The sequence below is a fragment of the Toxorhynchites rutilus genome, chromosome 2, assembly GCF_029784135.1.
Source record: "Toxorhynchites rutilus septentrionalis strain SRP chromosome 2, ASM2978413v1, whole genome shotgun sequence".
NCBI classification, from domain to species: domain Eukaryota; kingdom Metazoa; phylum Arthropoda; class Insecta; order Diptera; family Culicidae; genus Toxorhynchites; species Toxorhynchites rutilus.
Genome location: NC_073745.1, coordinates 106,222,716 through 106,244,648, shown reverse-complemented (window position 1 = coordinate 106,244,648; position 21,933 = coordinate 106,222,716). Strand labels below are relative to the sequence as shown.

Below are 21,933 nucleotides of genomic sequence, written 5' to 3'. Positions count from 1 at the left end.
GCACCACTTTAAACTTCGCTCCACTCGCAAGCGCAACCGGTGAAAAAGAACACTATTATTCGATGTGAAAAAAACACCTTTGTTGGATCGATTAAAAACTTGTCCGATCTGCTTGCGAGTTGTCGAACCAATCCTAGGCTAGTTATTTTCGAAGATAATAAATGTGATTGAATTTCATACATACACCTCTCACTTTCACTACAGTCATTTTCGGTGGATTAATTTCAACCTATCGGGGGGTGAAGTGGAAACTAAATGCAAGTGATTGAAGAATCTTGAACGAGAATGAATGAATATTATACGAGAATATTATAATGACGAGATTTGGTAGAAGTTCTATTAAGTTTATAGTAAAAAGAAATTGTGAAGGATTCTAATTGAGCTTTTACAATTTCCTTTTACTATGAGCGTTCACTTATTAAGAAAACGTGAATGATTGAAAGTATTCATAACAATAAAAATCCATTCTGGGCGGGACGAAGTTAGGCGGGTCAGCTAGTGAACAATAAAATCCTGATGAAACGGTGAGTACAGATCGTTACCGACAACAAATGTGAAAAAGAGCGAATGTTGGAAAGTGTGAAAGTGGATGTGAGAAAGTGAGTAAAATGCTGAAAATAATAAACTGAGAATGTGAAAAAGTGGCAAAGTGCGAAAGTGAGAAAATAAGAATGAGATGAAGAGATGGGAATAAATTGAGAAAAAGAGAAAAAGATAAAAAGAGAAAGAGATAAAGAGAGAAAGATAAAGAGATAAAAAGATACAGAGATACAGAGATAAAGAGAGAAAGAGATAAATAGATAAAGAGATAAATGAGGTGAAGAGATAAGGCGAAAAGAGATAAAGAGATGAAGAGATGAATAGATGAAGAGATAAAGAGATATAGAGATAAAGAAATAAAGAGATAAAGTGATAAAGAGATAAAGAAATAAAAAGATAAAAGGATAAAGAGATCAAAAGACCAAGAGATGAACAGATGAAGTGATTAAGAGATAGAGAGATGAAGAGACCGGAAAAGTTGAAGAGAAAGAGAAAAAGAGAGATTTGATTGTTTTGAAAACAAAAAAGCCGAATACAGCAGACAAAAAACCCTTCAAATGATATTTGCGTTTGGAGGGACTAGAGCAAATTATAATAAAACAAAATGGAATACATTTTTAAAGGTTTTATTTGAAATCAATCATATTTTTTCGACAATCAAGAATTGTTCTTGTTTAAGAATAGGGAAAAGCCTCTGTGAGTAGAACAATACAATATTCTTTCTCAGAAAGGCATAAAAACCCTATCATTTTTCGTTAAATGTTATTAAATTCAATTAAAAATTTAAATAGCAATGAATAAAAAATAAATTACTAAACCTAAAAACCTCAACGAGACTAAAAACTAAAAAACCTCAAAAAATCATCTAAAATCTTTATCTTTTTGAATAGGGAAAAGCCTCTGTGAGTAGAACAACGCAAATGTTCTCTCTCAAAAAGGCATAAAAACCCTATAATTGTTCGTAAAATGTTATATTTAATACAATTCCACTAAAACTACAATGCATTATAAAACATGATTTGATGGTTTTTATTTTGAAAAATTCAATTAAAAAATTGAATAATAATAAGTAAGTAATTAGTTAATAAGCCCAAAAAATCATCTAAAAATATAACAGGAGCTTAAATAAACTCTACAACACGTAACAAAAACAAAACATCCTTAATTATTAATTCTAAAAATAATTGAAAACCGCCCTCGCCACCACGCCTATCATGCACAACAATAAGCTAGAACAGCAACAATTTAGGAGACTCACTCCTTTCGTTGCCTTCAGCTTTTCATTCTCCTGTTTCAATTTTTCATTTTCGGCCCTAATATTCCAAAGACTTCTTTCAGCTTTCATCTTCCTGAATATGGCATCTTCGATTTCTGAAAAATTAGTTGGTTCCCAATCGAACACATCCTCGTCGTCAGCCCGAAGATATGTGTCATTGGGAACCAACGGCGGCGGCCTTTCATTCTCGATAAAATCCATGTTCGAATGAGCAATGCTCCAAAACCATACCTGGGGTCTATCGCTCGGCACAAGTGGTGGCGGAATTTCATCTTCGATCCAATCCACATCTGGATAGATGTACTTCTCATTGTGGGCTGGTTCGACTGGAAAGCGATCTTTTTTTGGTCCACCTCCATCTCTTCCTGCTTCCTGGTAGGCCCGAGAACTTTTGAGGCCTCCTAATCCTGTGGGAATCCTTGGCTTGAAGGTCATTTGCTTCATTTTCCTGGCTGAAGGTTATATTACTTGCTCTTTTTTTGTTGTTATAACCTTCAGTGAGCATTGTTATTCCATACACACAATGCTTGCTTTGATCGAATCAAAATGCAAGGAAAAAGCTTTCGGCCTACTTTTGCATCATTTTTCTTTCTGACATTATTATGTGTATGGTATGATTTTATATGGTGTAAAATGAAAAAATACTATTGACGAAAAATGTAACGAAAACGTTTTTGGTTTTGTTCGGTATTTTTCAATTGTTCAATAGTTTGAAAAGTGTTCTAAAGGAACCCTTCCTTGTGTATTGTCAAATCAGAAAATTCGACCGAAACCATTTGTGCCTCAGTAATTTATCTGCCAATGCTAAGGAAATATCCGGAATCGATGAACTTTTTGTGGCAAAACTCGCACTCGATTTTTTCCTCATCGGGGTGCACAAGCAAATGACGATCACTGTTGGAACAATGCTTATAATGTGGAATGTGCGTAACATCATTGAATGAAAAAGAAGAACATTAATTTCAACATTTACATATCTTTATTGAAATACCAACTATGTCGAGTTTTAATTGTCATAATACAACCGAAATGATCGCTCGTTATCCTTCCTCAGTGTATCGTGCATTTTACCAATTTCCTCCAAACGGGTGGTTATGCTGGAGGTGGATGATTCAATCCATTGTAGAGAATTCATGTGAGCATTTAGTATCTTTCCAATCTGCACCAAAGGATCGCTCGGATCGGAGTATTTGTTCGACTCGTTTATATGTTCAATCACTTCCTTGAGATCCTCGGACATTTGTTTGAGCTGCGAGTCTAATGTTTCCGCCATTGAGTAAGTTTGGCCTCGTTCGATATCAACCTGAACGATTTTGGAAAGTTCCTCCTCGAGCGGTATAATACACTCCTCCAAATCGGTATGCTGAGCAGTGACGAATTCTAGCTCCTGCTCCATTGCATCTTACTCGGCCTTCACCTTCTCGACAGCCTCATTGAGGGCAACTATTTTTTCGCCATTGCCCAACAAAAGTTTATCCCAAGCGTTCACCTGGGTAGCTTGGTTAGTAAAAAGCTTCTCCTGTTCCTCCAACTCGAGCGTCCATTTGTTTATGAATTCTTCCAACTGACAGAAGTTCAGCTGTGTACCGGATACCGAAGATGACTGAGTTGTTTGCGTGGTCGTTGTCAAATTTGCCGCCGGCTGAGCTGCTGGATTTGAAACGGTGAAACTTCCCAACGTTAATTGACCGGCTGCTGTGACCGAAGTTGTAGCTGTAAAACCTGCACCGAAACTAAGTGTCGGAGCACTAGATGAGGTAGCAGCTGCAGCAGACGTGGTAGAGCCGGAACTCCGAATGTAGACGCGCCAAATCCGAAACCAGTACTGGCGGTCGTCACTGGATTGGTGGTGCCCATCGTTGGCGCAACGCTCGCAACCGGGTTACCGAAAGTAAAACTCATTTTGCTGCTAACAAAAATTTTACGTGAGAAAACTGAACAGGACGAGACGCGAAACACGATGGAAGCAAAGGTAAACATATATTCTGACGTGACAGTTCTATAAACAATAATTTCCAATGTCGTTCTTTCATATCGTTTCCAGATAATGCAAGCTTTTTAAATTTAGGGCTCCCAGAAAGAATCAAATCACAGACTTTATGAATGGCATTTGATTTATAACCAGATGGTGCAACGACTAAAATAATTATTTGAAATTCGTCTGAATTTTTCTCCAAATTTCAAATTTCGGTTCAAGCTGGATGATTCGGATCAGGGCTAGTTATTTTCGAAGATAATAAATGTGATTGAATTTCATACATACACCTTTCACTTTCACTACAGTCATTTTCGGTGGATTAATTTCAACCTATCGGGGGGTGAAGTGGAAACTAAATGCAAGTGATTGAAGAATCTTGAACGAGAATGAATGAATATTATACGAGAATATTATAATGACGAGATTTGGTAGAAGTTCTATTAAGTTTATAGTAAAAAGAAATTGTGAAGGATTCTAATTGAGCTTTTACAATTTCCTTTTACTATGAGCGTTCACTTATTAAGAAAACGTGAATGATTGAAAGTATTCATAACAATAAAAATCCATTCTGGGCGGGACGAAGTTAGGCGGGTCAGCTAGTGAACAATAAAATCCTGATGAAACGGTGAGTACAGATCGTTACCGACAACAAATGTAAAAAAGAGCGAATGTTGGAAAGTGTGAAAGTGGATGTGAGAAAATGAGTAAAATGATGAAAATAATAAACTGAGAATGTGAAAAAGTGGCAAAGTGCGAAAGTGAGAAAATAAGAATGAGATGAAGAGATGGGAATAAATTGAGAAAAAGATAAAAAGAGAAAGAGATAAAGAGAGAAAGATAAAGAGATAAAGAGATAAAAAGATACAGAGATACAGAGATAAAGAGAGAAAGAGATAAATAGATAAAGAGATAAATGAGGTGAAGAGATAAGGCGAAAAGAGATAAAGAGATGAAGAGATGAATAGATGAAGAGATAAAGAGATATAGAGATAAAGAGATAAAGAGATAAAGAGATAAAGAAATAAAAAGATAAAAGGATAAAGAGATCAAAAGACCAAGAGATGAACAGATAAAGTGATTAAGAGATAGAGAGATGAAGAGACCGGAAAAGTTGAAGAGAAAGAGAAAAAGAAAGATTTGATTGTTTTGAAAACAAAGAAAGCCGAATACAGCAGACAAAAAACCCTTCAAATGATATTTGCGTTTGGAGGGACTAGTGCAAATTATTATAATAAAACAAAATGGAATACATTTTTAAAGGTTTTATTTGAAATCAATCATATTTTTTCGACAATCAAGAATTGTTCTTGTTTAAGAATAGGGAAAAGCCTCTGTGAGTAGAACAATACAATATTCTTTCTCAGAAGGCATAAAAACCCTATCATTTTTCGTTAAATGTTATTAAATTCAATTAAAAATTTAAATAGCAATGAATAAAAAATAAATTACTAAACCTAAAAACCTCAACGAGACTTAAAACTAAAAAACCTCAAAAAATCATCTAAAATCTTTATCTTTTTGAATAGGGAAAAGCCTCTGTGAGTAGAACAACGCAAATGTTCTCTCTCAAAAAGGCATAAAAACCCTATCATTTTTCGTAAAATGTTATATTTAATACAATTCCACTAAAACTACAATGCATTATAAAACATGATTTGATGCCTTTCATTTTGAAAAATTCAATTAAAAAATTGAATAATAATAAATAAGTAATTAGTTAATAAACCCAAAAACCCAAAAAAATCATCTAAAAATATAACAGGAGCTTAAATAAACTCTACAACACGTAACAAAAACAAAACATCCTTAATTATTAATTCTAAAAATAATTGAAAACCGCCCTCGCCACCACGCCTATCATGCACAACAATAAGCTAAAACAGAAACAATTTAGGAGACTCACTCCTTTCGTTGCCTTCAGATTTTCATTCTCCTGTTTCAATTTTTCATTTTCGGCCCTAATATTCCAAAGACTTCTTTCAGCTTTCATCTTCCTGAATATGGCATCTTCGATTTCTGAAAAGTTAGTTGGTTCCCAATCGAACACATCCTCGTCGTCAGCCCGAAGATATGTGTCATTGGGAACCAACGGCGGCGGCCTTTCATTCTCGATAAAATCCATGTTCGAATGAGCAATGCTCCAAAACCATACCTGGGGTCTATCGCTCGGCACAAGTGGTGGCGGAATTTCATCTTCGATCCAATCCACATCTGGATAGATGTACTTCTCATTGTGGGCTGGTTCGACTGGAAAGCGATCTTTTTTTGGTCCACCTCCATCTCTTCCTGCTTCCTGGTAGGCCCGAGAACTTTTGAGGCCTCCTAATCCTGTGGGAATCCTTGGCTTGAAGGTCATTTGCTTCATTTTCCTGGCTGAAGGTTATATTACTTGCTCTTTTCTTGTTGTTATAACCTTCAGTGAGCATTGTTATTCCATACACACAATGCTTGCTTTGATCGAATCAAAATGCAAGGAAAAAGCTTTCGGCCTACTTTTGCATCATTTTTCTTTCTGACATTATTATGTGTATGGTATGATTTTATATGGTGTAAAATGAAAAAATACTATTGACGAAAAATGTAACGATAACGTTTTTGGTTTTGTTCGGTATTTTTCAATTGTTCAATAGTTTGAAAAGTGTTCTAAAGGAAGGATATGTGTATTGTCAAATCAGAAAATTCGGCCGAAACCATTTGTGCCTCAGTAATTTATCTGCCAATGCTAAGGAAATATCCGGAATCGATGAACTTTTTGTGGCAAAACTCGCACTCGATTTTTTCCTCATCGGGGTGCACAAGCAAATGACGATCACTGTTGGAACAATGCTTATAATGTGGAATGTGCGTAACATCATTGAATGAAAAAGAAGAACATTAATTTCAACATTTACATATCTTTATTGAAATACCAACTATGTCGAGTTTTAATTGTCATAATACAACCGAAATAATCGCTCGTTATCCTTTCTCAGTGTATCGTGCATTATACCAATTTCCTCCAAACGGGTGGTTATGCTGGAGGTGGATGATTCAATCCATTGTAGAGAATTCATGTGAGCATTTAGTATCTTTCCAATCTGCACCAAAGGATCGCTCGGATCGGAGTATTTGTTCGACTCGTTTATATGTTCAATCATTTCCTTGAGATCCTCGGACATTTGTTTGAGCTGCGAGTCTAATGTTTCCGCCATTGAGTAAGTTTGGCCTCGTTCGATATCAACCTGAACGATTTTGGAAAGTTCCTCCTCGAGCGGTATAATACACTCCTCCAAATCGGTATGCTGAGCAGTGACGAATTCTAGCTCCTGCTCCATTGCATCTTACTCGGCCTTCACCTTCTCGACAGCCTCATTGAGGGCAACTATTTTTTCGCCATTGCCCAACAAAAGTTTATCCCAAGCGTTCACCTGGGTAGCTTGGTTAGTAAAAAGCTTCTCCTGTTCCTCCAACTCGAGCGTCCATTTGTTTATGAATTCTTCCAACTGACAGAAGTTCAGCTGTGTACCGGATACCGAAGATGACTGAGTTGTTTGCGTGGTCGTTGTCAAATTTGCCGCCGGCTGAGCTGCTGGATTTGAAGCGGTGAAACTTCCCAACGTTAATTGACCGGCTGCTGTAGATGCTGCTGTGACCGAAGTTGTAGCTGTAAGACCTGCACCGAAACTAAGTGTCGGAGCACTAGATGAGGTAGCAGCTGCAGCAGACGTGGTAGAGCCGGAACTCCGAATGTAGACGCGCCAAATCCGAAACCAGTACTGGCGGTCGTCACCGGATTGGTGGTGCCCATCGTTGGCGCAACGCTCGCAACCGGGTTACCGAAAGTAAAACTCATTTTGCTGCTAACAAAAATTTTACGTGAGAAAACTGAACAGGACGAGACGCGAAACACGATGGAAGCAAAGGTAAACATATATTCTGACGTGACAGTTCTATAAACCAAGACGGGTCTATGGTACTAGGTGAGGCCGTTTCGTCACTAAGTTGGGTAGGGGAGCGGTATATGAAAGCAGTACGGAAGAAAGCAGAAGGGGAATTATTTGCTTGTAGCGTGAAAGAGACAGACTGATCAGGAGCGAGCTTCGGTACTAGCGTATTGTGTTTTGTTTACAAACAAAACACAGTAGACTTCCAAGATGGCTGAAGAGTGGTTTTAGCAAGTTGGCCCACCTTAGGTTATACTTCTACACGCCTTGCTATAAACAATAATTTCCAATGTCGTTCTTTCATATCGTTTCCAGATAATGCAAGCTTTTTAAATTTAGGGCTCCCAGAAAGAATCAAATCACAGACTTTATGAATGGCATTTGATTTATAACCAGATGGTGCAACGACTAAAATAATTATTTGAAATTCGTCTGAATTTTTCTCCAAATTTCAAATTTCGGTTCAAGCTGGATGATTCGGATCAGGGCTAGTTATTTTCGAAGATAATAAATGTGATTGAATTTCATACATACACCTTTCACTTTCACTACAGTCATTTTCGGTGGATTAATTTCAACCTATCGGGGGGTGAAGTGGAAACTAAATGCAAGTGATTGAAGAATCTTGAACGAGAATGAATGAATATTATACGAGAATATTATAATGACGAGATTTGGTAGAAGTTCTATTAAGTTTATAGTAAAAAGAAATTGTGAAGGATTCTAATTGAGCTTTTACAATTTCCTTTTTTTTTCGACGGCGCCAGTGGTTGTATGGTTAGCGTAACAGCCTCACAATCCGATCGGCCTGGGTTCAATCCCAGCTGGCGTCGTTGGGATTTTCTGAGGCGAAAAATCTCTGGTTACGTCTTCCTTCGGAGCGGAAGTAAAAGAAGTTGGCCCGGCTCATGAGTTGTTGAGTCTGATAGGTAGGAACAGGTGGAGTCGCCTCCCTGATGTCGGTGATTGGCACTAAAAGTGGCGGAAATAGGCCGACGAAAAATAAGCGAAGATAAAAAAAAAAAAAAAATTCCTTTTACTATGAGCGTTCACTTATTAAGAAAACGTGAATGATTGAAAGTATTCATAACAATAAAAATCCATTCTGGGCGGGACGAAGTTAGGCGGGTCAGCTAGTGAACAATAAAATCCTGATGAAACGGTGAGTACAGATCGTTACCGACAACAAATGTAAAAAAGAGCGAATGTTGGAAAGTGTGAAAGTGGATGTGAGAAAGTGAGTAAAATGCTGAAAATAATAAACTGAGAATGTGAAAAAGTGGCAAAGTGCGAAAGTGAGAAAATAAGAATGAGATGAAGAGATGGGAATAAATTGAGAAAAAGAGAAAAAGATAAAAAGAGAAAGAGATAAAGAGAAAAAGATAAAGAGATAAAAAGATACAGAGATACAGAGATAAAGAGAGAAAGAGATAAATAGATAAAGAGATAAATGAGGTGAAGAGATAAGGCGAAAAGAGATAAAGAGATGAAGAGATGAATAGATGAAGAGATATAGAGATAAAGAAATAAAGAGATAAAGTGATAAAGAGATAAAGAGATAAAGAAATAAAAAGATAAAAGGATAAAGAGATCAAAAGACCAAGAGATGAACAGATGAAGTGATTAAGAGATAGAGAGATGAAGAGACCGGAAAAGTTGAAGAGAAAGAGAAAAAGAGAGATTTGATTGTTTTGAAAACAAAAAAGCCGAATACAGCAGACAAAAAACCCTTCAAATGATATTTGCGTTTGGAGGGACTAGTGCAAATTATTATAATAAAACAAAATGGAATACATTTTTAAAGGTTTTATTTGAAATCAATCATATTTTTTCGACAATCAAGAATTGTTCTTGTTTAAGAATAGGGAAAAGCCTCTGTGAGTAGAACAATACAATATTCTTTCTCAGAAAGGCATAAAAACCCTATCATTTTTCGTTAAATGTTATTAAATTCAATTAAAAATTCAAATAGCAATGAATAAAAAATAAATTACTAAACCTAAAAACCTCAACGAGACTAAAAACTAAAAAACCTCAAAAAATCATCTAAAATCTTTATCTTTTTGAATAGGGAAAAGCCTCTGTGAGTAGAACAACGCAAATGTTCTCTCTCAAAAAGGCATAAAAACCCTATCATTGTTCGTAAAATGTTATATTTAATACAATTCCACTAAAACTACAATGCATTATAAAACATGATTTGATGGCTTTCATTTTGAAAAATTCAATTAAAAAATTGAATAATAATAAGTAAGTAATTAGTTAATAAACCCAAAAAATCATCTAAAAATATAACAGGAGCTTAAATAAACTCTACAACACGTAACAAAAACAAAACATCCTTAATTATTAATTCTAAAAATAATTGAAAACCGCCCTCGCCACCACGCCTATCATGCACAACAATAAGCTAAAACAGCAACAATTTAGGAGACTCACTCCTTTCGTTGCCTTCAGCTTTTCATTCTCCTGTTTCAATTTTTCATTTTCGGCCCTAATATTCCAAAGACTTCTTTCAGCTTTCATCTTCCTGAATATGGCATCTTCGATTTCTGAAAAATTAGTTGGTTCCCAATCGAACACATCCTCGTCGTCAGCCCGAAGATATGTGTCATTGGGAACCAACGGCGGCGGCCTTTCATTCTCGATAAAATCCATGTTCGAATGAGCAATGCTCCAAAACCATACCTGGGGTCTATCGCTCGGCACAAGTGGTGGCGGAATTTCATCTTCGATCCAATCCACATCTGGATAGATGTACTTCTCATTGTGGGCTGGTTCGACTGGAAAGCGATCTTTTTTTGGTCCACCTCCATCTCTTCCTGCTTCCTGGTAGGCCCGAGAACTTTTGAGGCCTCCTAATCCTGTGGGAATCCTTGGCTTGAAGGTCATTTGCTTCATTTTCCTGGCTGAAGGTTATATTACTTGCTCTTTTCTTGTTGTTATAACCTTCAGTGAGCATTGTTATTCCATACACACAATGCTTGCTTTGATCGAATCAAAATGCAAGGAAAAAGCTTTCGGCCTACTTTTGCATCATTTTTCTTTCTGACATTATTATGTGTATGGTATGATTTTATATGGTGTAAAATGAAAAAATACTATTGACGAAAAATGTAACGAAAACGTTTTTGGTTTTGTTCGGTATTTTTCAATTGTTCAATAGTTTGAAAAGTGTTCTAAAGGAAGGATATGTGTATTGTCAAATCAGAAAATTCGGCCGAAACCATTTGTGCCTCAGTAATTTATCTGCCAATGCTAAGGAAATATCCGGAATCGATGAACTTTTTGTGGCAAAACTCGCACTCGATTTTTTCCTCATCGGGGTGCACAAGCAAATGACGATCACTGTTGGAACAATGCTTATAATGTGGAATGTGCGTAACATCATTGAATGAAAAAGAAGAACATTAATTTCAACATTTACATATCTTTATTGAAATACCAACTATGTCGAGTTTTAATTGTCATAATACAACCGAAATAATCGCTCGTTATCCTTTCTCAGTGTATCGTGCATTTTACCAATTTCCTCCAAACGGGTGGTTATGCTGGAGGTGGATGATTCAATCCATTGTAGAGAATTCATGTGAGCATTTAGTATCTTTCCAATCTGCACCAAAGGATCGCTCGGATCGGAGTATTTGTTCGACTCGTTTATATGTTCAATCACTTCCTTGAGATCCTCGGACATTTGTTTGAGCTGCGAGTCTAATGTTTCCGCCATTGAGTAAGTTTGGCCTCGTTCGATATCAACCTGAACGATTTTGGAAAGTTCCTCCTCGAGCGGTATAATACACTCCTCCAAATCGGTATGCTGAGCAGTGACGAATTCTAGCTCCTGCTCCATTGCATCTTACTCGGCCTTCACCTTCTCGACAGCCTCATTGAGGGCAACTATTTTTTCGCCATTGCCCAACAAAAGTTTATCCCAAGCGTTCACCTGGGTAGCTTGGTTAGTAAAAAGCTTCTCCTGTTCCTCCAACTCGAGCGTCCATTTGTTTATGAATTCTTCCAACTGACAGAAGTTCAGCTGTGTACCGGATACCGAAGATGACTGAGTTGTTTGCGTGGTCGTTGTCAAATTTGCCGCCGGCTGAGCTGCTGGATTTGAAGCGGTGAAACTTCCCAACGTTAATTGACCGGCTGCTGTAGATGCTGCTGTGACCGAAGTTGTAGCTGTAAGACCTGCACCGAAACTAAGTGTCGGAGCACTAAATGAGGTAGCAGCTGCAGCAGACGTGGTAGAGCCGGAACTCCGAATGTAGACGCGCCAAATCCGAAACCAGTACTGGCGGTCGTCACTGGATTGGTGGTGCCCATCGTTGGCGCAACGCTCGCAACCGGGTTACCGAAAGTAAAACTCATTTTGCTGCTAACAACAATTTTACGTGAGAAAACTGAACAGGACGAGACGCGAAACACGATGGAAGCAAAGGTAAACATATATTCTGACGTGACAGTTCTATAAACAATAATTTCCAATGTCGTTCTTTCATATCGTTTCCAGATAATGCAAGCTTTTTAAATTTAGGGTTCCCAGAAAGAATCAAATCACAGACTTTATGAATGGCATTTGATTTATAACCAGATGGTGCAACGACTAAAATAATTATTTGAAATTCGTCTGAATTTTTCTCCAAATTTCACGGTTCAAGCTGGATGATTCGGATCAGGGCTAGTTATTTTCGAAGATAATAAATGTGATTGAATTTCATACATACACCTTTCACTTTCACTACAGTCATTTTCGGTGGATTAATTTCAACCTATCGGGGGGTGAAGTGGAAACTAAATGCAAGTGATTGAAGAATCTTGAACGAGAATGAATGAATATTATACGAGAATATTATAATGACGAGATTTGGTAGAAGTTCTATTAAGTTTATAGTAAAAAGAAATTGTGAAGGATTCTAATTGAGCTTTTACAATTTCCTTTTACTATGAGCGTTCACTTATTAAGAAAACGTGAATGATTGAAAGTATTCATAACAATAAAAATCCATTCTGGGCGGGACGAAGTTAGGCGGGTCAGCTAGTGAACAATAAAATCCTGATGAAACGGTGAGTACAGATCGTTACCGACAACAAATGTAAAAAAGAGCGAATGTTGGAAAGTGTGAAAGTGGATGTGAGAAAGTGAGTAAAATGCTGAAAATAATAAACTGAGAATGTGAAAAAGTGGCAAAGTGCGAAAGTGAGAAAATAAGAATGAGATGAAGAGATGGGAATAAATTGAGAAAAAGAAAAAAAGATAAAAAGAGAAAGAGATAAAGAGAAAAAGATAAAGAGATAAAAAGATACAGAGATACAGAGATAAAGAGAGAAAGAGATAAATAGATAAAGAGATAAATGAGGTGAAGAGATAAGGCGAAAAGAGATAAAGAGATGAAGAGATGAACAGATGAAGAGATAAAGAGATATAGAGATAAAGAAATAAAGAGATAAAGTGATAAAGAGATAAAGAGATAAAGAAATAAAAAGATAAAAGGATAAAGAGATCAAAAGACCAAGAGATGAACAGATGAAGTGATTAAGAGATAGAGAGATGAAGAGACCGGAAAAGTTGAAGAGAAAGAGAAAAAGAGAGATTTGATTGTTTTGAAAACAAAAAAGCCGAATACAGCAGACAAAAAACCCTTCAAATGATATTTGCGTTTGGAGGGACTAGTGCAAATTATTATAATAAAACAAAATGGAATACATTTTTAAAGGTTTTATTTGAAATCAATCATATTTTTTCGACAATCAAGAATTGTTCTTGTTTAAGAATAGGGAAAAGCCTCTGTGAGTAGAACAATACAATATTCTTTCTCAGAAAGGCATAAAAACCCTATCATTTTTCGTTAAATGTTATTAAATTCAATTAAAAATTTAAATAGCAATGAATAAAAAATAAATTACTAAACCTAAAAACCTCAACGAGACTAAAAACTAAAAAACCTCAAAAAATCATCTAAAATCTTTATCTTTTTGAATAGGGAAAAGCCTCTGTGAGTAGAACAACGCAAATGTTCTCTCTCAAAAAGGCATAAAAACCCTATCATTGTTCGTAAAATGTTATATTTAATACAATTCCACTAAAACTACAATGCATTATAAAACATGATTTGATGGCTTTCATTTTGAAAAATTCAATTAAAAAATTGAATAATAATAAGTAAGTAATTAGTTAATAAACCCAAAAAATCATCTAAAAATATAACAGGAGCTTAAATAAACTCTACAACACGTAACAAAAACAAAACATCCTTAATTATTAATTCTAAAAATAATTGAAAACCGCCCTCGCCACCACGCCTATCATGCACAACAATAAGCTAAAACAGCAACAATTTAGGAGACTCACTCCTTTCGTTGCCTTCAGCTTTTCATTCTCCTGTTTCAATTTTTCATTTTCGGCCCTAATATTCCAAAGACTTCTTTCAGCTTTCATCTTCCTGAATATGGCATCTTCGATTTCTGAAAAATTAGTTGGTTCCCAATCGAACACATCCTCGTCGTCAGCCCGAAGATATGTGTCATTGGGAACCAACGGCGGCGGCCTTTCATTCTCGATAAAATCCATGTTCGAATGAGCAATGCTCCAAAACCATACCTGGGGTCTATCGCTCGGCACAAGTGGTGGCGGAATTTCATCTTCGATCCAATCCACATCTGGATAGATGTACTTCTCATTGTGGGCTGGTTCGACTGGAAAGCGATCTTTTTTTGGTCCACCTCCATCTCTTCCTGCTTCCTGGTAGGCCCGAGAACTTTTGAGGCCTCCTAATCCTGTGGGAATCCTTGGCTTGAAGGTCATTTGCTTCATTTTCCTGGTTGAAGGTTATATTACTTGCTCTTTTCTTGTTGTTATAACCTTCAGTGAGCATTGTTATTCCATACACACAATGCTTGCTTTGATCGAATCAAAATGCAAGGAAAAAGCTTTCGGCCTACTTTTGCATCATTTTTCTTTCTGACATTATTATGTGTATGGTATGATTTTATATGGTGTAAAATAAAAAAATACTATTGACGAAAAATGTAACGAAAACGTTTTTGGTTTTGTTCGGTATTTTTCAATTGTTCAATAGTTTGAAAAGTGTTCTAAAGGAAGGATATGTGTATTGTCAAATCAGAAAATTCGGCCGAAACCATTTGTGCCTCAGTAATTTATCTGCCAATGCTAAGGAAATATCCGGAATCGATGAACTTTTTGTGGCAAAACTCGCACTCGATTTTTTCCTCATCGGGGTGCACAAGCAAATGACGATCACTGTTATAATAATGTGGAATGTGCGTAACATCATTGAATGAAAAAGAAGAACATTAATTTCAACATTTACATATCTTTATTGAAATACCAACTATGTCGAGTTTTAATTGTCATAATACAACCGAAATAATCGCTCGTTATCCTTTCTCAGTGTATCGTGCATTTTACCAATTTCCTCCAAACGGGTGGTTATGCTGGAGGTGGATGATTCAATCCATTGTAGAGAATTCATGTGAGCATTTAGTATCTTTCCAATCTGCACCAAAGGATCGCTCGGATCGGAGTATTTGTTCGACTCGTTTATATGTTCAATCACTTCCTTGAGATCCTCGGACATTTGTTTGAGCTGCGAGTCTAATGTTTCCGCCATTGAGTAAGTTTGGCCTCGTTCGATATCAACCTGAACGATTTTGGAAAGTTCCTCCTCGAGCGGTATAATACACTCCTCCAAATCGGTATGCTGAGCAGTGACGAATTCTAGCTCCTGCTCCATTGCATCTTACTCGGCCTTCACCTTCTCGACAGCCTCATTGAGGGCAACTATTTTTTCGCCATTGCCCAACAAAAGTTTATCCCAAGCGTTCACCTGGGTAGCTTGGTTAGTAAAAAGCTTCTCCTGTTCCTCCAACTCGAGCGTCCATTTGTTTATGAATTCTTCCAACTGACAGAAGTTCAGCTGTGTACCGGATACCGAAGATGACTGAGTTGTTTGCGTGGTCGTTGTCAAATTTGCCGCCGGCTGAGCTGCTGGATTTGAAGCGGTGAAACTTCCCAACGTTAATTGACCGGCTGCTGTAGATGCTGCTGTGACCGAAGTTGTAGCTGTAAGACCTGCACCGAAACTAAGTGTCGGAGCACTAAATGAGGTAGCAGCTGCAGCAGACGTGGTAGAGCCGGAACTCCGAATGTAGACGCGCCAAATCCGAAACCAGTACTGGCGGTCGTCACTGGATTGGTGGTGCCCATCGTTGGCGCAACGCTCGCAACCGGGTTACCGAAAGTAAAACTCATTTTGCTGCTAACAACAATTTTACGTGAGAAAACTGAACAGGACGAGACGCGAAACACGATGGAAGCAAAGGTAAACATATATTCTGACGTGACAGTTCTATAAACAATAATTTCCAATGTCGTTCTTTCATATCGTTTCCAGATAATGCAAGCTTTTTAAATTTAGGGTTCCCAGAAAGAATCAAATCACAGACTTTATGAATGGCATTTGATTTATAACCAGATGGTGCAACGACTAAAATAATTATTTGAAATTCGTCTGAATTTTTCTCCAAATTTCACGGTTCAAGCTGGATGATTCGGATCAGGGCTAGTTATTTTCGAAGATAATAAATGTGATTGAATTTCATACATACACCTTTCACTTTCACTACAGTCATTTTCGGTGGATTAATTTCAACCTATCGGGGGGTGAAGTGGAAACTAAATGCAAGTGATTGAAGAATCTTGAACGAGAATGAATGAATATTATACGAGAATATTATAATGACGAGATTTGGTAGAAGTTCTATTAAGTTTATAGTAAAAAGAAATTGTGAAGAATTCTAATTGAGCTTTTACAATTTCCTTTTACTGTGAGCGTTCACTTATTAAGAAAACGTGAATGATTGAAAGTATTCATAACAATAAAAATCCATTCTGGGCGGGACGAAGTTAGGCGGGTCAGCTAGTGAACAATAAAATCCTGATGAAACGGTGAGTACAGATCGTTACCGACAACAAATGTAAAAAAGAGCGAATGTTGGAAAGTGTGAAAGTGGATGTGAGAAAGTGAGTAAAATGCTGAAAATAATAAACTGAGAATGTGAAAAAGTGGCAAAGTGCGAAAGTGAGAAAATAAGAATGAGATGAAGAGATGGGAATAAATTGAGAAAAAGAAAAAAAGATAAAAAGAGAAAGAGATAAAGAGAAAAAGATAAAGAGATAAAAAGATACAGAGATACAGAGATAAAGAGAGAAAGAGATAAATAGATAAAGAGATAAATGAGGTGAAGAGATAAGGCGAAAAGAGATAAAGAGATGAAGAGATGAACAGATGAAGAGATAAAGAGATATAGAGATAAAGAAATAAAGAGATAAAGTGATAAAGAGATAAAGAGATAAAGAAATAAAAAGATAAAAGGATAAAGAGATCAAAAGACCAAGAGATGAACAGATGAAGTGATTAAGAGATAGAGAGATGAAGAGACCGGAAAAGTTGAAGAGAAAGAGAAAAAGAGAGATTTGATTGTTTTGAAAACAAAAAAGCCGAATACAGCAGACAAAAAACCCTTCAAATGATATTTGCGTTTGGAGGGACTAGTGCAAATTATTATAATAAAACAAAATGGAATACATTTTTAAAGGTTTTATTTGAAATCAATCATATTTTTTCGACAATCAAGAATTGTTCTTGTTTAAGAATAGGGAAAAGCCTCTGTGAGTAGAACAATACAATATTCTTTCTCAGAAAGGCATAAAAACCCTATCATTTTTCGTTAAATGTTATTAAATTCAATTAAAAATTTAAATAGCAATGAATAAAAAATAAATTACTAAACCTAAAAACCTCAACGAGACTAAAAACTAAAAAACCTCAAAAAATCATCTAAAATCTTTATCTTTTTGAATAGGGAAAAGCCTCTGTGAGTAGAACAACGCAAATGTTCTCTCTCAAAAAGGCATAAAAACCCTATCATTGTTCGTAAAATGTTATATTTAATACAATTCCACTAAAACTACAATGCATTATAAAACATGATTTGATGGCTTTCATTTTGAAAAATTCAATTAAAAATTTGAATAATAATAAGTAAGTAATTAGTTAATAAACCCAAAAAATCATCTAAAAATATAACAGGAGCTTAAATAAACTCTACAACACGTAACAAAAACAAAACATCCTTAATTATTAATTCTAAAAATAATTGAAAACCGCCCTCGCCACCACGCCTATCATGCACAACAATAAGCTAAAACAGCAACAATTTAGGAGACTCACTCCTTTCGTTGCCTTCAGCTTTTCATTCTCCTGTTTCAATTTTTCATTTTCGGCCCTAATATTCCAAAGACTTCTTTCAGCTTTCATCTTCCTGAATATGGCATCTTCGATTTCTGAAAAATTAGTTGGTTCCCAATCGAACACATCCTCGTCGTCAGCCCGAAGATATGTGTCATTGGGAACCAACGGCGGCGGCCTTTCATTCTCGATAAAATCCATGTTCGAATGAGCAATGCTCCAAAACCATACCTGGGGTCTATCGCTCGGCACAAGTGGTGGCGGAATTTCATCTTCGATCCAATCCACATCTGGATAGATGTACTTCTCATTGTGGGCTGGTTCGACTGGAAAGCGATCTTTTTTTGGTCCACCTCCATCTCTTCCTGCTTCCTGGTAGGCCCGAGAACTTTTGAGGCCTCCTAATCCTGTGGGAATCCTTGGCTTGAAGGTCATTTGCTTCATTTTCCTGGTTGAAGGTTATATTACTTGCTCTTTTCTTGTTGTTATAACCTTCAGTGAGCATTGTTATTCCATACACACAATGCTTGCTTTGATCGAATCAAAATGCAAGGAAAAAGCTTTCGGCCTACTTTTGCATCATTTTTCTTTCTGACATTATTATGTGTATGGTATGATTTTATATGGTGTAAAATAAAAAAATACTATTGACGAAAAATGTAACGAAAACGTTTTTGGTTTTGTTCGGTATTTTTCAATTGTTCAATAGTTTGAAAAGTGTTCTAAAGGAAGGATATGTGTATTGTCAAATCAGAAAATTCGGCCGAAACCATTTGTGCCTCAGTAATTTATCTGCCAATGCTAAGGAAATATCCGGAATCGATGAACTTTTTGTGGCAAAACTCGCACTCGATTTTTTCCTCATCGGGGTGCACAAGCAAATGACGATCACTGTTGGAACAATGCTTATAATGTGGAATGTGCGTAACATCATTGAATGAAAAAGAAGAACATTAATTTCAACATTTACATATCTTTATTGAAATACCAACTATGTCGAGTTTTAATTGTCATAATACAACCGAAATAATCGCTCGTTATCCTTTCTCAGTGTATCGTGCATTTTACCAATTTCCTCCAAACGGGTGGTTATGCTGGAGGTGGATGATTCAATCCATTGTAGAGAATTCATGTGAGCATTTAGTATCTTTCCAATCTGCACCAAAGGATCGCTCGGATCGGAGTATTTGTTCGACTCGTTTATATGTTCAATCACTTCCTTGAGATCCTCGGACATTTGTTTGAGCTGCGAGTCTAATGTTTCCGCCATTGAGTAAGTTTGGCCTCGTTCGATATCAACCTGAACGATTTTGGAAAGTTCCTCCTCGAGCGGTATAATACACTCCTCCAAATCGGTATGCTGAGCAGTGACGAATTCTAGCTCCTGCTCCATTGCATCTTACTCGGCCTTCACCTTCTCGACAGCCTCATTGAGGGCAACTATTTTTTCGCCATTGCCCAACAAAAGTTTATCCCAAGCGTTCACCTGGGTAGCTTGGTTAGTAAAAAGCTTCTCCTGTTCCTCCAACTCGAGCGTCCATTTGTTTATGAATTCTTCCAACTGACAGAAGTTCAGCTGTGTACCGGATACCGAAGATGACTGAGTTGTTTGCGTGGTCGTTGTCAAATTTGCCGCCGGCTGAGCTGCTGGATTTGAAACGGTGAAACTTCCCAACGTTAATTGACCGGCTGCTGTAGATGCTGCTGTGACCGAAGTTGTAGCTGTAAAACCTGCACCGAAACTAAGTGTCGGAGCACTAGATGAGGTAGCAGCTGCAGCAGACGTGGTAGAGCCGGAACTCCGAATGTAGACGCGCCAAATCCGAAACCAGTACTGGCGGTCGTCACTGGATTGGTGGTGCCCATCGTTGGCGCAACGCTCGCAACCGGGTTACCGAAAGTAAAACTCATTTTGCTGCTAACAACAATTTTACGTGAGAAAACTGAACAGGACGAGACGCGAAACACGATGGAAGCAAAGGTAAACATATATTCTGACGTGACAGTTCTATAAACAATAATTTCCAATGTCGTTCTTTCATATCGTTTCCAGATAATGCAAGCTTTTTAAATTTAGGGTTCCCAGAAAGAATCAAATCACAGACTTTATGAATGGCATTTGATTTATAACCAGATGGTGCAACGACTAAAATAATTATTTGAAATTCGTCTGAATTTTTCTCCAAATTTCACGGTTCAAGCTGGATGATTCGGATCAGGGCTAGTTATTTTCGAAGATAATAAATGTGATTGAATTTCATACATACACCTTTCACTTTCACTACAGTCATTTTCGGTGGATTAATTTCAACCTATCGGGGGGTGAAGTGGAAACTAAATGCAAGTGATTGAAGAATCTTGAACGAGAATGAATGAATATTATACGAGAATATTATAATGACGAGATTTGGTAGAAGTTCTATTAAGTTTATAGTAAAAAGAAATTGTGAAGGATTCTAATTGAGCTTTTACAATTTCCTTTTACTATGAGCGTTCACTTATTAAGAAAACGTGAATGATTGAAAGTATTCATAACAATAAAAATCCATTCTGGGCGGGACGAAGTTAGGCGGGTCAGCTAGTGAACAATAAAATCCTGATGAAACGGTGAGTACAGATCGTTACCGACAACAAATGTAAAAAAGAGCGAATGTTGGAAAGTGTGAAAGTGGATGTGAGAAAGTGAGTAAAATGCTGAAAATAATAAACTGAGAATGTGAAAAAGTGGCAAAGTGCGAAAGTGAGAAAATAAGAATGAGATGAAGAGATGGGAATAAATTGAGAAAAAGAGAAAAAGATAAAAAGAGAAAGAGATAAAGAGAGAAAGATAAAGAGATAAAAAGATACAGAGATACAGAGATAAAGAGAGAAAGAGATAAATAGATAAAGAGATAAATGAGGTGAAGAGATAAGGCGAAAAGAGATAAAGAGATGAAGAGATGAATAGATGAAGAGATAAAGAGATATAGAGATAAAGAAATAAAGAGATAAAGTGATAAAGAGATAAAGAGATAAAGAGATAAAGAAATAAAAAGATAAAAGGATAAAGAGATCAAAAGACCAAGAGATGAACAGATGAAGTGATTAAGAGATAGAGAGATGAAGAGACCGGAAAAGTTGAAGAGAAAGAGAAAAAGAGAGATTTGATTGTTTTGAAAACAAAAAAGCCGAATACAGCAGACAAAAAACCCTTCAAATGATATTTGCGTTTGGAGGGACTAGTGCAAATTATTATAATAAAACAAAATGGAATACATTTTTAAAGGTTTTATTTGAAATCAATCATATTTTTTCGACAATCAAGAATTGTTCTTGTTTAAGAATAGGGAAAAGCCTCTGTGAGTAGAACAATACAATATTCTTTCTCAGAAAGGCATAAAAACCCTATCATTTTTCGTTAAATGTTATTAAATTCAATTAAAAATTTAAATAGCAATGAATAAAAAATAAATTACTAAACCTAAAAACCTCAACGAGACTAAAAACTAAAAAACCTCAAAAAATCATCTAAAATCTTTATCTTTTTGATAGGGAAAAGCCTCTGTGAGTAGAACAACGCAAATGTTCTCTCTCAAAAAGGCATAAAAACCCTATCATTGTTCGTAAAATGTTATATTTAATACAATTCCACTAAAACTACAATGCATTATAAAACATGATTTGATGGCTTTCATTTTGAAAAATTCAATTAAAAAATTGAATAATAATAAGTAAGTAATTAGTTAATAAACCCAAAAAATCATCTAAAAATATAACAGGAGCTTAAATAAACTCTACAACACGTAACAAAAACAAAACATCCTTAATTATTAATTCTAAAAATAATTGAAAACCGCCCTCGCCACCACGCCTATCATGCACAACAATAAGCTAAAACAGCAACAATTTAGGAGACTCACTCCTTTCGTTGCCTTCAGCTTTTCATTCTCCTGTTTCAATTTTTCATTT

General features: G+C 36.3%; 5 pseudogenes; all 5 read right to left on the bottom strand.

Annotated features, from left to right (window-relative positions):
- Positions 1–2,822: 2,822 nt before the first annotated feature.
- On the bottom strand, positions 2,823–6,159 carry LOC129766030 (nuclear pore glycoprotein p62-like; annotated as a pseudogene).
- A 559-nt stretch (positions 6,160–6,718) lies between these two features.
- On the bottom strand, positions 6,719–10,618 carry LOC129766029 (nuclear pore glycoprotein p62-like; annotated as a pseudogene).
- A 559-nt stretch (positions 10,619–11,177) lies between these two features.
- Positions 11,178–14,528, bottom strand: LOC129766028 (nuclear pore glycoprotein p62-like; annotated as a pseudogene).
- A 550-nt stretch (positions 14,529–15,078) lies between these two features.
- LOC129766027 (nuclear pore glycoprotein p62-like) lies at positions 15,079–18,429 on the bottom strand (annotated as a pseudogene).
- Positions 18,430–18,988: 559 nt separating this feature from the next.
- Positions 18,989–20,276, bottom strand: LOC129766026 (nuclear pore glycoprotein p62-like; annotated as a pseudogene).
- Positions 20,277–21,933: the final 1,657 nt, after the last annotated feature.